Here is a 13,052-nt window from a genome sequence, read left to right on the forward strand (position 1 = left end):
GAGTAGATCTACCACGAGATCGTAGAGGCTAAACCCTAAAAGCTAATCTATGATGGTATGATTGTAATTGTGATCGGCCTTCTAAGGACCAACCTCTCCGGTTTATATAGACACCGGAGAGGGCTAGGGTTTACATGGAGTCAGTTACAAGGAAGGAAACATAATATCCGGATCGCCAAGCTTGCCTTCCACGCCAAGGAGAGTCCCATCCGGACACGGGCCGAAGTCTTGAGTCTTGTATCTTCACGCTTCAATAGTCCGGACGTTGTACACAGTCCGGCAGTCCGGATACCCCCTAATCCAGGACTCCCTCAGTAGCCCCTGAACCAGGCTTCAATGACGATGAGTCCGGCATGCAGTATTGTCTTCGGCATTGCAAGGCGGGTTCCTTCTCCTAATACTCCAAAGTAATTATTTAGCACTTGAATCGTGTCCGGATCCACAAAATGATCTTTACACACCGCTGTAGAGAGAATGATATTTCACAAACGCAATCTGCTGACAACTTTTTCTGATGACGTGACACGTTATTACGGTCGGATCATTATTCGAGCCGTTTTCCCACAACCAGCTACAACGCATATTACGAGGCGGTTTCTGTGACACGTCTTGTCAAAGCAGAGATCGTGTCCCCTTATCATGGGATTCTCATCAATACGGGTATGGGTAATCTAACCATGTCGCTAATCACAGAGAGTGGGAGGCAGACGAGTTCCACCAGGCAAGTGGGGAGGCACAAAAAGCATTTACCGCCTCTATAAGGAGGTTAGGTTTCTTTCTCTTTTACCCATGCCTTCTCCTCCCGCTCGCTCATTCCCCTCTATTCGAGCCCTAACGCCCAAGCACTCTTCTTCTCCATTGATGAGAGGTTTTCCAAATATGTCCGGATCTGGAGCAGGAGGCAGATGGATGGCCTTGACTGTCCAGGAGAAGGACATCAAGAAGCTCCGGGGAGCCGGGTATCTGGCCCAGAAGATCGGCCACCGTCTTCCACCGAAGGGACAGGTCGTCCCCACTCCGGAATCTCACGAGAGAGTCGTGTTCCTTCCCCATTTCGTCCGTGGGCTTGGGTTTCCCCTTCACCCGTTCGTTCGGGGAGTCATGTATTACTACGGAATCGATTTTCATGATCTCTCCCCCAACTCCTTCCTCAATATCTTGACGTTCATCGTCGTGTGTGAGGCTTTTCTCTGGATCCCACCTCACTTCGGCCTATGGATGAAGATCTTCAATGTGAAGCCCAAGGTGGTGAGTGGTGAACACGCCGAGTGCGGCGGCGCCATGATAAGCAAGATGCCCAAGGTTGTTTGGCTGAAAGGCGCTTTCAACGACTCCGTCAAGGAGTGGTAGCAGCAGTGGTTCTATATCACCGAACCACGCTGTAACACCCACGATGCGGCTATATCTCCCACGTGTCGAAGCATGACTTAGAGGCATAACCGCATTGTGGTTTTGTCGCAAGAAGGGTCATCTTCACACAATCCCATGTAATGAACAAGACTGGGATAAAGAGTTGGCTTACAATCGCCACTTCACACAATGAACATATAAATCATACATCATTCATAGTACAGACATATAGTCCGACTACGGACGAAGCCAAAAGAAAAGAAGATAACCCAACTGCTAGATCCCCGATCGTCCCAACTGGGCTCCACTACTGATCAACATGAGACGAAACATAGCAACGACCAAGGTCTTTGTTGAGCTCCCATCTAAGCTCGGTTGCATCACCTACACTGGTATCATCGGCACCTGCAACTGTTGTGATTGTATCTGGTGAGTCACGAGGACTCAGCAATCTCAAAATCCGCGAGATCAAGACTATTTAAGCTTATGGGAAAGGAAGGGGTAAAGTGGTGAGGTTGCAGCAGCGACTAAGCATATATGGTGGCTGACATACGCAAATAAGAGCGAGAAGAGAGCAAACGGAACAGTCGTGAAGCTAGCAATGATCAAGAAGTGATCCTGAACTCCTACTTACGTCAAACATAACCCAAAACCGTGTTCACTTCCCGGACTACGCCGAAAAGAGACCATCACGGCTACACACGCGGTTGATGCGTTTTAATTTGGATCTGGTGTCAAGTTATCTACAACCGGACATTAACAAATTCCCATCTGCCTATAACCGCAGGCACGGCTTTCGAAAGATTATACCCTGCAGGGGTGTCCCAACTTAGCCCATGATAAGCTTTCGCGATCAACGAAGGATATTCCTTCTCCCAGGAAGACCCGATCAGACTCGGAATCCCGGTTTACAAGACATTTCGACAATGGTAAAACAAGACGAGCAAAGCCGCTCGGATGTGCCGACAAATCCCGATAGGAGCTGCACATATCTCGTTCTCAGGGCACACCGGATGAGCAAGACGACGGGTTGGCATAGACCCTGGTTGCCCAGGGGGCGCCGGACATCGCTCGGTTTGGACCAACACTTAAACATGCATTGGCCCGGGGGCGTAAAATAAAGATGACCCTTGAGTCTGCAGAACCCAAGGGAAAAAGGCTTAGGTAGGCAAATGGTAAAACCAAGGTTGGGCCTTGCTGGAGGAGTTTTATTCAAAGCGAACTGTCAAGGGGGTCCCATAAATCACCCAACCGCGTAAGGAACGCAAAATCCGGGAACATAACACCGGTATGACGGAAACTAGGGCGGCAAGAGTGGAACAAAACACCAGGCATAAAGCCGAGTCTTCCACCCTTTACCAAGTATATAGTTGCATTAATTAAATAAGAGATATTGTGATATCCCAACATAATCCTGTCCATCATGAAGCAATCTTCAACTTCACCTGCAACTAACAACGCTATAAGAGGGGCTGAGCCAAAGCGATATCATAGCCAAACAACAGTTTGCTAGGAAGGGTGAAAAGGTTAGAGGCTGACATGGCAATATGGAAGGCATGGTAAACAAGTGATAGGTAGCGCAGCATAGCGATAGAACGAAGCGACTAGCAAGCAAAGATAGAAGTGATATCAAGGGTAATGGTCATCTTGCCTGAAATCCCGCAAGGAAGAAGAACGAGTCCATGAAGAAGACAAACGAACATAGTCGAACGAATCCTCACAACTCCGGAACGAAACCGAAGCTAACAAGAGAAGCAAACCGGAAAGAAGCAAACAACATAGTAAACAACCATCACATAAACATGGCATGATGCACAAACAAGTATGATGCATGTCCGGTTTAATGAGGCATGGCATGACAAAGTGCAACAAACAATACTACAAGTTAAGTGGAGCTCAATATGTAACGAGTTGCATATTGACGAAACACCACATCAAATTATTTAGTTTACTCTTGGTTAAGATACTCAACATATATTAAATGTTAATTAACATGGCAAGAGGTGAAGCATAAATAAACTAACTATTTAGGCAAGTTTAAGAGAGGCCGGAAACAAGAAACAACAATTCTGGAAAATCCCCACATGTCATTTAGCAATTTAATGCAAACACAGTTAGCATTTAAATGTTGTTAACATGATGCGGATGACATATACAAGTTTTATGCAATTTTTTATGAAAAGGTTGACATAAGTATGTTATGAAGCATTTGGTAACCATGGTGGAACGAAAAGTGTGCCACGGTGGCGAAACGAAAATGGTGCCACGGCAACATATCCGAAAATGATGCCATGGCAACATTTCGATCCCGGTAACTCTATTGAGATACCGATGCAAGAGAAGTGTGTGGATGTGTGGAACACGCAAGAGATGGGGAGTGATCCCGGATACAGGGTGTCCCACATGACGGCGGCATGGCAAAGGAGGAAAATGCACAAAACAAACGGGCACGGTGAGAACATATCGTACATCTCATACATGCAAGGGCATCTCATCGCGGTCGTCTCGGGTTATACCTTCTAAGCGTGCGTTTCGGAGCGGAACGAGTTCGATGCGGTGTAGATGGAAGTAGACGTTCTCGGGACGGTCATAGTGGAAGTAGACGTTCTCGTGATGTAGTGGAAGTAGTTGTTCTCGGACGTTGTGGAAGGAGTCGTTCGCAGCCACGGTAGAGGTACTCGCGATCTTGGCGACGGTAGTGGCACATCTCGTAGATGTCCAGGGTCGTTGGGTCGTCATGTAGCCGTACATGTTCGTTGTGGTACACGGGTCGTAGTGGTACTTGGGATCTCCTGAACTTGCTGATTTGAAGAAACGAAGGGGGTACTTGGCCTTGACGTCCACGGGCACAGGAAGTGAAGATGCACGGAGGCAACAACGGTGTACAGGAGGCAGTGTGGAGCTCCGGTGGAGGCGGAGCAGTGGCGCGAAGGAGCTAGTGGCTGCCAAGGCACTGGCAGTGGCGTCCGCGAGCAGATGCGGGTGGCGGAGGCCAGGGAAGATGCTCGAGCGCGAGGAACGCAGGGTCCGCGAGCGAGCTTGCTCGGGGAGCTCCTCGGGCGCATATGTTCAGAGTCAAAGCCGACGAGGCGAGGGGCGACATGGAGCATGGCGGCACGGCGACCGGACTTGGTGCAGGGGGGAGGATGGCGGGGAGCGGGGTCGCGGGATACCAAGGCAAGGCAGGAAGGCGACGCGCTTGAGGGCGCGGCACGGTTGGTCGGCGGGGAGGCAGACGGTTGCGGGCGCAGGGGCCACCGGAGTTAGCTGAGCTCGGGGACGAGCTCCTGGCTAGCAAGGGGAGCAAGGAGCAAGGAGTGGCAGCCAGCAGCGGCTTCGGGGCGGACACGAGCAGGTCCAAGCGGAGCTTGGCGAGGTGCAGGCGAGGACGAGGCCGCAGGCAGCGGCGGAAAGGCGCGACAACGATGATGGGGCCATGCGCGGGGTGGCTCTCCTGGTGGTCACCGATGGCGGCTGGTGGCGATGGGATCGGTCGCGAGGCTCTGCTCCTCTCTCTCTCCGCGATGGCGCAACGAGGGAGGAGGGGATCGAGCGCTGGCTCTCCCTGGCAATGCGGTGCATGAGTGTGGCGGCGGGCAGAGGAGGAACGAGAGGAGATGAGATGTGTGGGGGCTGGGCTAGGGTTAGAGCTGGGCGCGGCTGGGCCTAGGAGGATGGTTGGGTCGGCCCAGGTGGAGAAAGAAGTGGCCATAGGCCTGGCTGGGCTGGCTCTCTCTCACTAATGAATAATAAAACAGAATAGAGAAAAGAAAGAAAAGAAAGAGAGGTTAGGGGAAAGATGTGCGCATGGGGATAATTTTCCCAGACTCGCAAAAATATGCTTGTTCCAAGAAAAAATAGAAAGGCCATGATTAAAAGATTTAAATTCAAACTCATTTGAATTTAATTCAAATGGGTTTGAACTAGGACTTGATAAAAGGAAGGTCCAAAAATGTTCGGATTTTTGGTGGAGCTCCGGAATATGATAAAAGAATACATGGCAAGGTTGGAGACCAAACTTGAAGCAGAAAAGGAACGAAATTATTTTGCAAGTGTGTTTATGGGTGATACCGAAACAACGGAATAATTTTATTATAGCTCCCTAATAATATTGAGAGGCTGTAATATGTTATAAAGAGAAATCACCATGTGAATCCCTCGATTTAAATGGACCGAAGATCCATACGATATTATTTAGAAGAGTTTTAAAAATTAAATGACATGATGGCATGATGACATGATGCAATGCAAGAGATGACATGATGAATGCACAAACAAAACAAATCACACGACAAAACTCGTAGTAGCTGGAAGTCTTCTGGAGCGTCGGTCTCGGGGCGTTACACACGCGGCAAAAAGTGGGCGGCAGCTCCAGAGTTCAGATCCGGAGCTCCACTACGGCTCACGTCCTGGCCCGAGAAGGGCCCAAACTGGTGCTCGTTCGATGAGCTGTTACTGCTCCAGACGCGCATTCAGGGTGTGGTCGATAGGGACGTCAAACTTGTCGACGTAGTCCAGGTGATGCTAGTTCGCCTGGTTCTCCCCTGTCAGCGCCGAGCTTGTACTCTGTGGGAGTTCGATCCAGCCGAGCACCAAACCCTTCGGGAGCTTTATGATTCCTCCCACAAGGATATCTGGAAGGTGCTCTTTAAGTCCGGCAAATCGTGGCCGGGCCCCGCCGAGGACCGTGGGTATCAATCATCCCATTCTCCAAGCTCGGTAAGTCACAGCCATGCTCTTTCCATTCTTGCTTCAGCTGGCATGTCATGAGGGAGACACCTTAATCGTGTTTCATTGTGACCTCAAGGATGGATAAAGAAGGTGGAGAAGATACATTGTCTAGCCCCCCTGCCGGAGGAACCGGCCGGACCTCTTCTGACGAAGATGGTGGTCCCAGCGCCTTACAAGGCGCCAAAGAAAGAGGCCTCCAAGAAGGTCAAGAAGACCTGGAGTGGCCTTCGCCGTCGCGAGGCTTCGGACGCCAAATCCAAAGACTCCAGCGACGATCCTTTGTCTGAGGACAAAGAGGAGGAAGCAGAGGAGGATGAGCCTCACTCTGATGGCGGGAGGAAGAGGACGGCCTCCACATCTCTGGAGGCTGGATCTCCCAAGAGGGGGAATGATTCCCTCCCAGGGGCATCCCCCACGGCTGCCGATAGCAGCCCGGAGTGGGATCCCAGGGCCTAGCCCCTGGAGAAGTCGTAAGTATCCGAACACGCATATGCATCCGGGATTGTTTTTGGGTATAGTAGTTTTGACTGTTGCCTACATATTGCACAGTCCGGCAAGGTCCTGCGCCGGCTGGTCCTCGTCGGAGGATTCACTGGGCTCAGACGCCTTGGCGAGCGAGACGCCTCCGCAGGCCCCTTCCCCAAAGTCTGGGCGCGACACTGAGGTGTCATCTCGACAAGACCCGGACCAGGGAGGACATATCCCTGGTGCCGGACACGCGGGGATGGGTACGGCCCCCGGGGCCTCTAGGGTTCTGGGATCGAGCGAGTAGCCACCCCCGATGGTGGTGGGTCTGCCTACCCCGCCGGCGTCCTCTGTTCGAGCAGAGCTGCCTGGTGGTCTATCAACAGCATTGAAGAACGTGTCTATTGTCGATGAGCATCGGGCCCTCATGGCCGTGGTGGTCGAGAAGATTCAGTCCGTCGAGAGCGGGCTGAACGAGTCCTGCCTTGGCCTTATAAAGGCTTTTGAGGTATGTTTCCTAGGAAACCTTTGAGGAATTGTCATAATATGAGTAGTAGCCCCTAATGCACTGTCCGGCGGAGGAGATAAAGCCGGGCAAGGGATCAAATCCCCTGCTCTCGCAGGAGCCTATGTGAATGACGTATACCCTTTTGTGTGAAAACAGGTATCTACAGAGAGGACGGCCGCTTATAATGCGGAAGTGTCCGAAAAAAAGCAGAGTCTTACACGGGCCGAGGAAGAACTCGGCTGTGTGAAGAAGCAATTGGAAGACAAGCAAGGTACGTTGAAAACATTTGTCTTGAAGTTGGCATGAACGAATAGTTGTGCATAATGAAAATATTTGTATTGTGTGCTCTAGGAGCGGGTGCCGAATACGAGGTACTAAAGAAAGCTTTGGCTGATGCCAACAAGAAGGCTGAGGCCGAACAGGCGCTTCATGAAAAACATGATGCCAGGGTTATCGCAGCTGCGCGAGAGCTCCAGGAAGCTGTTAAGAAAAGCGAGGGCTTGGAGGAGAGTCTAAAAGGGAAAGATTACAAACTCGCCCAAGCTCTCGAGGCTGCGGAAGGTGCTCGGGAAGAAGCCCGAGGTGCTGCGTGGGACATTCAGGAGGCCCGGAAAGTTGCGGCTGGTAAGGCCTTCTGTATTCTTAGCCCTCTATATGTGATAATGGGAAGAATCCTAAGTGGCAAGCTGAATTCTTATTTTTCCAAGGGCTTTTGCGGATCTTCCTCGCAACATATCAGAAGCTGCCCAATTCTACCGCACCAAGGAAAAGAAGTTTGCGGAGAGGGATCTCTGGTCGCAGTATTTGGCGCCGAACTATTCGGTGCCATTTATCGATTAGCTGAAACAGCTGGTCGAACTGCACCAGGCGGCCGAACTAGCCATGAATGACTTAGTTGTCCGGATGTGGCCTGTGGAGCCGATTCCAAGTAGTTACTTCGGACTCGTCAAGCGGATTGTGGGCGCATGTACTCGGCTTGATGCTATCAAGCGATCAGTCTGTATAGAAGGCGCGCGCATGGCGTTTGCCCGTGCAAAACTGCATTGGGGGAGGCTTGACGCAGAGAAGCTGATGACTGAGGGGCCGCTGAAAGGTAAGGAGCACCACAAGCCCGAGTTTTACTATGAAAGTGTACTGAAAGGGGCCCGCCTTGCGGCGGAAAAGTGTGCTAAAGACATTATATTTCCCTGAGGGCATTTGTGTCGCTTTTTGTAATATGGGATAACGGCATGTTTATTATATATTGCCTATTTTGTTTGAACATATGTTCTTCATCTGCGGCTGTTTATTGTATGCAAATCCTGAGAGTTGGCCAGTCGTTGGCTTCTGCCCCCTCGTAAAAAGAATACGGGGGTGTTCGGGATATATCTGAATGCTCTTTATCCCATAGTTGGGTCCTTTTGAGGAGGTGTCTCTTTTGGCGAACCAGGCAATCAGACTATAAGGCTTTATTACTCTCACTTAGCCATAGGAATTCGAGTATGGTCGGCGCAGCCCCTAGTGTTCGGAAGGACGAACTAGGGGCTCTATTGGCGCCTGATCAGAAGACCGATCCATCGCACTCAGCATTTATAATGGCGTTGTGCGGAATAAATCTTTAAGGATTTTATAACCTCTCAAACAGCTGACCAGCTCTTGCTTCATCATGACGGTCGGTTTTTGGCTTTCTCTACTGAGGTGCTCGTCCAGCTGAACCGGGACACAATCGCAGTAGTTCTCCCAGCGCTACCTTAGCCGACAAAATGGAACGTAAGGTACCAAAACATGGGAGCCGGGCAAACCCAACCAATGACCCAAGACATGATTTGGAGCTGATGCATATAGTGTTATAAGTTCAGGGTGCCGTGCGACCGAAAAGGTGGTCAGACTTTATTGCCGTACTGTGAAGCCCCTGGTGTAACCGAGCGAACGCGGAGCGTGGCTGTCATTTTCGGCAAAGAGGCGTTGGCGATAAACGACGGCCGGTAATTGTTATTTAAGTCTACACATTGTAGTAGGATGATATGTCTATGTATATGAGTATGATGTATGAAAAGAGGTGTTATTTGGCGGAACCTGTGGTGGCCGGACTGGAGGGGGTTGTGAGTGGATCAAGAATGAATCCAAATTGCCTTCTACCTGCATGTTCCTGCCATTGTGTGTCCGGGCTAATTCCATGCCGCCAATCCTGTTCTGCGTCAATCGTTAGTTTGTAAATGCAAAATGCTTGAAGGCAGCTGGGTGTCCTCTTGTTGTTGGTCCCAGGGTCCCTAATCGGGCCTCGGTGTGCCCAGCCGTTATACCATGAGGTAGTGCAGACTCCGCAATGGGTGTTCGGATGGTTGGCCTGAGTAATTTACCAAGTGGAATCTAGTCGACGTGGTTTATCCCATTGGCATACGTAAACTACCGCATGGTGGGAAGGTGCCGAAGATTTATTCTTTGGCGTAGCACTTTTTGGATGATCCGAAGACAACCGTTAGAGTGGTGGGCCAATAAAACTTGGCCTTTGCGCCTTACATCTTTTAGGAGACGTTATTCGTGGCTTCATACCCTTGTGGGCTTTGCGTGTTATGGAGCCCCCGGACTACTAGGTCTAGAGGTACTGCAATTAACTTGTTCTGGGTGTGATCCTGGGCGATCGGTTGTATTGTTATGCTCTGGGGGAGGGGGGGTCTTGACGAGGCGCCTCCCCTTATTGCTTCCGGCGTGCGACCAGCCGCTTTGTTTTGAGGATCCTACATTCTCTATAGGTATGCTTTGCTGTCCTTCTAGGAGTACCATGAATTTCACATGGTTGATCTAGCGTGTGGCTCGGGCCGAATAGGCTTGAGCTGCTCTTTGTCCGTTGACCGGACTGGTATTTACTGGACCTGGCACCAGTTTCCTTGACTTGACGTTTGTTGCCATTGCGCCGAGGCTTGAGGGTGTCTCTTCGCGTATCCTTCTTACTGTCTTGGATCGTAATGATGTGAGGACGTCGGGGTGTGTGCCTTGGGTTCTCCTGCTTGGGTTGAGGTAGCCAGTTGTGTCGTGTATGCTCTTTATTGGGGCTGTCGAGTTCGTGCCTTTTAGTGGCCAGTACCTTGGTCCACCTATCGTTAGCAAGTCTTGGTCAGCTTTAAGCTGCTCTTGCCTCTTTTGCAGGCTCCTTGACGAGGCCATGAGCCTTCGCTTGAAGCGAACTTGTTCCACTGGATCTTCAGGTACACTGAACTCGTCATTGCCGAGGCTCACCTCGTCGTCGGAGGGGGGTGTATAGTTGTCCTTCTCCAAGTATCCCATCGTGACCGGTCCGGACAGCTTGAAGGTAGGCTGATCAGGACTATATTCCTCTTCGGCACTATCCAGGTTGCTTGCGTCTCCGGGTTCTGTGTTGATGTGGCGGGGCTTGGAGCAGCGCCGACGAAGCATGGGCTTTGTCTTTCTCCTTGAGGGGTTGTCCTCCGTTGCCTCGTCGCCATTGGATTCCTTTCGAGTGTTCACCATATATATATCGTATGAGGACGTGGCCATCCACCTCCCTATGAGCGGTGGCTCCTGTAATTCTCCCGCATCGTCGTCCATACCGTCAATGTCTTCGGAGTCGAAGTCAGGCACGTCGGTTAAATCATCGATCATGGCAATGAAGTGGTTGGTGGGTGGGCAGCGAATTCCTTCGTCTCCTGCCTCCCACTCGAGCCGGACATAGTTCGGCTGGGAGCCTGCTGACAGAGAGAGAGACTTTAATGAGTTCAGCACGTCACCCAAGGACGAGTGTTGAAAGATGTCTGCAACGGTGAACTCCATTACCGGAGCCCAACCGGGCTCGGCGAGCTCGGGAACGCGCGGACTGGATCCTACAACCGGATACGAATCCGGTGGTCCGGAGTCACAGGCTTCTTCAGAGGTGAGGCTTGTGTTCGGCTCCACTGCCGATGAGGGTACGGCTAGCGGGGCATGGTCCATCCCTCCGTCCTTAGGCAACGCAGCCTGCTCCAGATTTGAGTCCGGAGCTGCTACAGGGGCGGTATCCCGAGCGTTGTCCGACAGCAGGTCCAGGTCAAGCTCGTCTTGACTATCCGGCGCCCTCGGTGCGGGCCCTAACCCGTCGAAGATCAAGTCTCCATGCATATCTGTTGTGTAGTTCAGATTTCCGAACTTGATTTGATGGCCGGTGGCATAGCTATCAATCTGCTCTAGGTGGCCAAGCGAATTGGCCCGCAGTGCGAAGCTGCCGAACACGAAGATTTGTCCGGGGAGGAAAGTCTCACCCTGGACAGCGTCGTTGATGATGATTGAGGGAGCCATCGAGCCTGACAACGACGACACAGAGGAACTCTCAATGAAAGCACCAATGTCGGTGTCAAAACCGGCGGATCTCGGGTAGGGGGTCCCGATCTGTGCGTCAAGGCTGATGGGAACAGGAAGCAAGGGACACAGATGTTTACCCAGGTTCGGGCCCTCTCGATGGAGGTAAAACCCTACTTCCTGCTTGATTAATATTGATGATACGGGTACTACAAGAGTAGATCTACCACGAGATCATAGAGGCTAAACCCTAAGAGCTAGCCTATGATGGTATGATTGTAATTGTGATCGGCCTTCTAAGGACCAACCTCTCCGGTTTATATAGACACCGGAGAGGGCTAGGGTTTACATGGAGTCAGTTACAAGGAAGGAAACATAATATCCGGATTGCCAAGCTTGCCTTCCACGCCAAGGAGAGTCCCATCCGGACACGGGCCGAAGTCTTGAGTCTTGTATCTTCATGCTTCAATAGTTCGGACGTTGTACACGGTCCGGCAGTCCGGATACCCCCTAATCCAGGACTCCCTCTGTCAGGACCCCGACTCGATGCCACATAGGTCTAGCATGTAACACCTCATATCACTTTGCGGCCTCACACACGGTATTCCCACGGGTGTCGTCTTACCTTTGCCCGGGACCGTTTGCGCCTTTTGGCACACGTATATGATAGTGTCGCTAGCACCCATATGATAAGGAGCCCGGGCTGACATGGCTAGTCGTAAACCCAAAGTGGCACGGACTTACAGGGACAGGCATCCATGACCCAGCAACGAATGTGTCGGTCATCAGCAAGTGGGTCCGGGCTGTAGCACTGGGCTAGCAGGACTCCAGTAAACCGGGCTGTAGCGGGCTAACAGGACTCCGGTACTCAATGCGTGACATTTCCCCGAAGGGACAGACACAGGAACGAAGAAGGACACATGCCGGCCAGCCTAAGTGTTCCAGAGCAGTAGCAAGCTACCATGGCTCGGTGGAAACACTAGGAGACATTTCCCGGTAAGAGAGGCTACTAAAGATAAACAACTAGATAGTCAGATCCCACACATACCAAGCATTTCAATCATACACACAATATGCTCGATATGTGCAAATACAACAAGGCATCACAACATGACTCTACGACACAAGTACTTTATTTAAGGCTCAGAGAGCCAAAAATAACATACACATAGGTACGGGTCACACGACCCAGCATTCAAGTCATACAGTCATACAAACCAGCAGCGGAAGTAACTTGTCTGTGTACAGACGACTAGTAAAATAAAAGAGGCTTGGAGAGCCTAGCTATACTACGTGGTCCTTCCCAAGCTCAGGATCACCACCTGGGCCTTAGCCTACTCATTGATGTCAACGTCTACGAACAACCCATCAGAAGGGGTTGCAGCGTCTTCTGTAAAAATGTAAATTATAGCAACATGAGTACAAAGGTACTCAGCAAGACTTACATCAGATCCTACATACATGCACATTATCAAGAAGGGTTGGTGGAGTTGTTGCAGCAAGCCAGCTTTGACTCTTGGCTAGGCTATCCTACGAGACTCCAACTTGAAATGGTTTTGCGCACACGAGTCCACTACTCACCACTTCAATACACCACCGAGGATTCACCTCCGTCTTCCTACGGAAGAGCCATCCTCGACACTCACACTTATCTTGAGGCTTTTAGTAGTTTCCATTTACTTGTCTATGAACTGTATAGGCAACCAAGTAGTCCTTTACCGCGGACGCG

Source organism: Triticum dicoccoides, chromosome 6B (assembly GCF_002162155.2).
Source record: "Triticum dicoccoides isolate Atlit2015 ecotype Zavitan chromosome 6B, WEW_v2.0, whole genome shotgun sequence".
NCBI lineage: Eukaryota > Viridiplantae > Streptophyta > Magnoliopsida > Poales > Poaceae > Triticum > Triticum dicoccoides.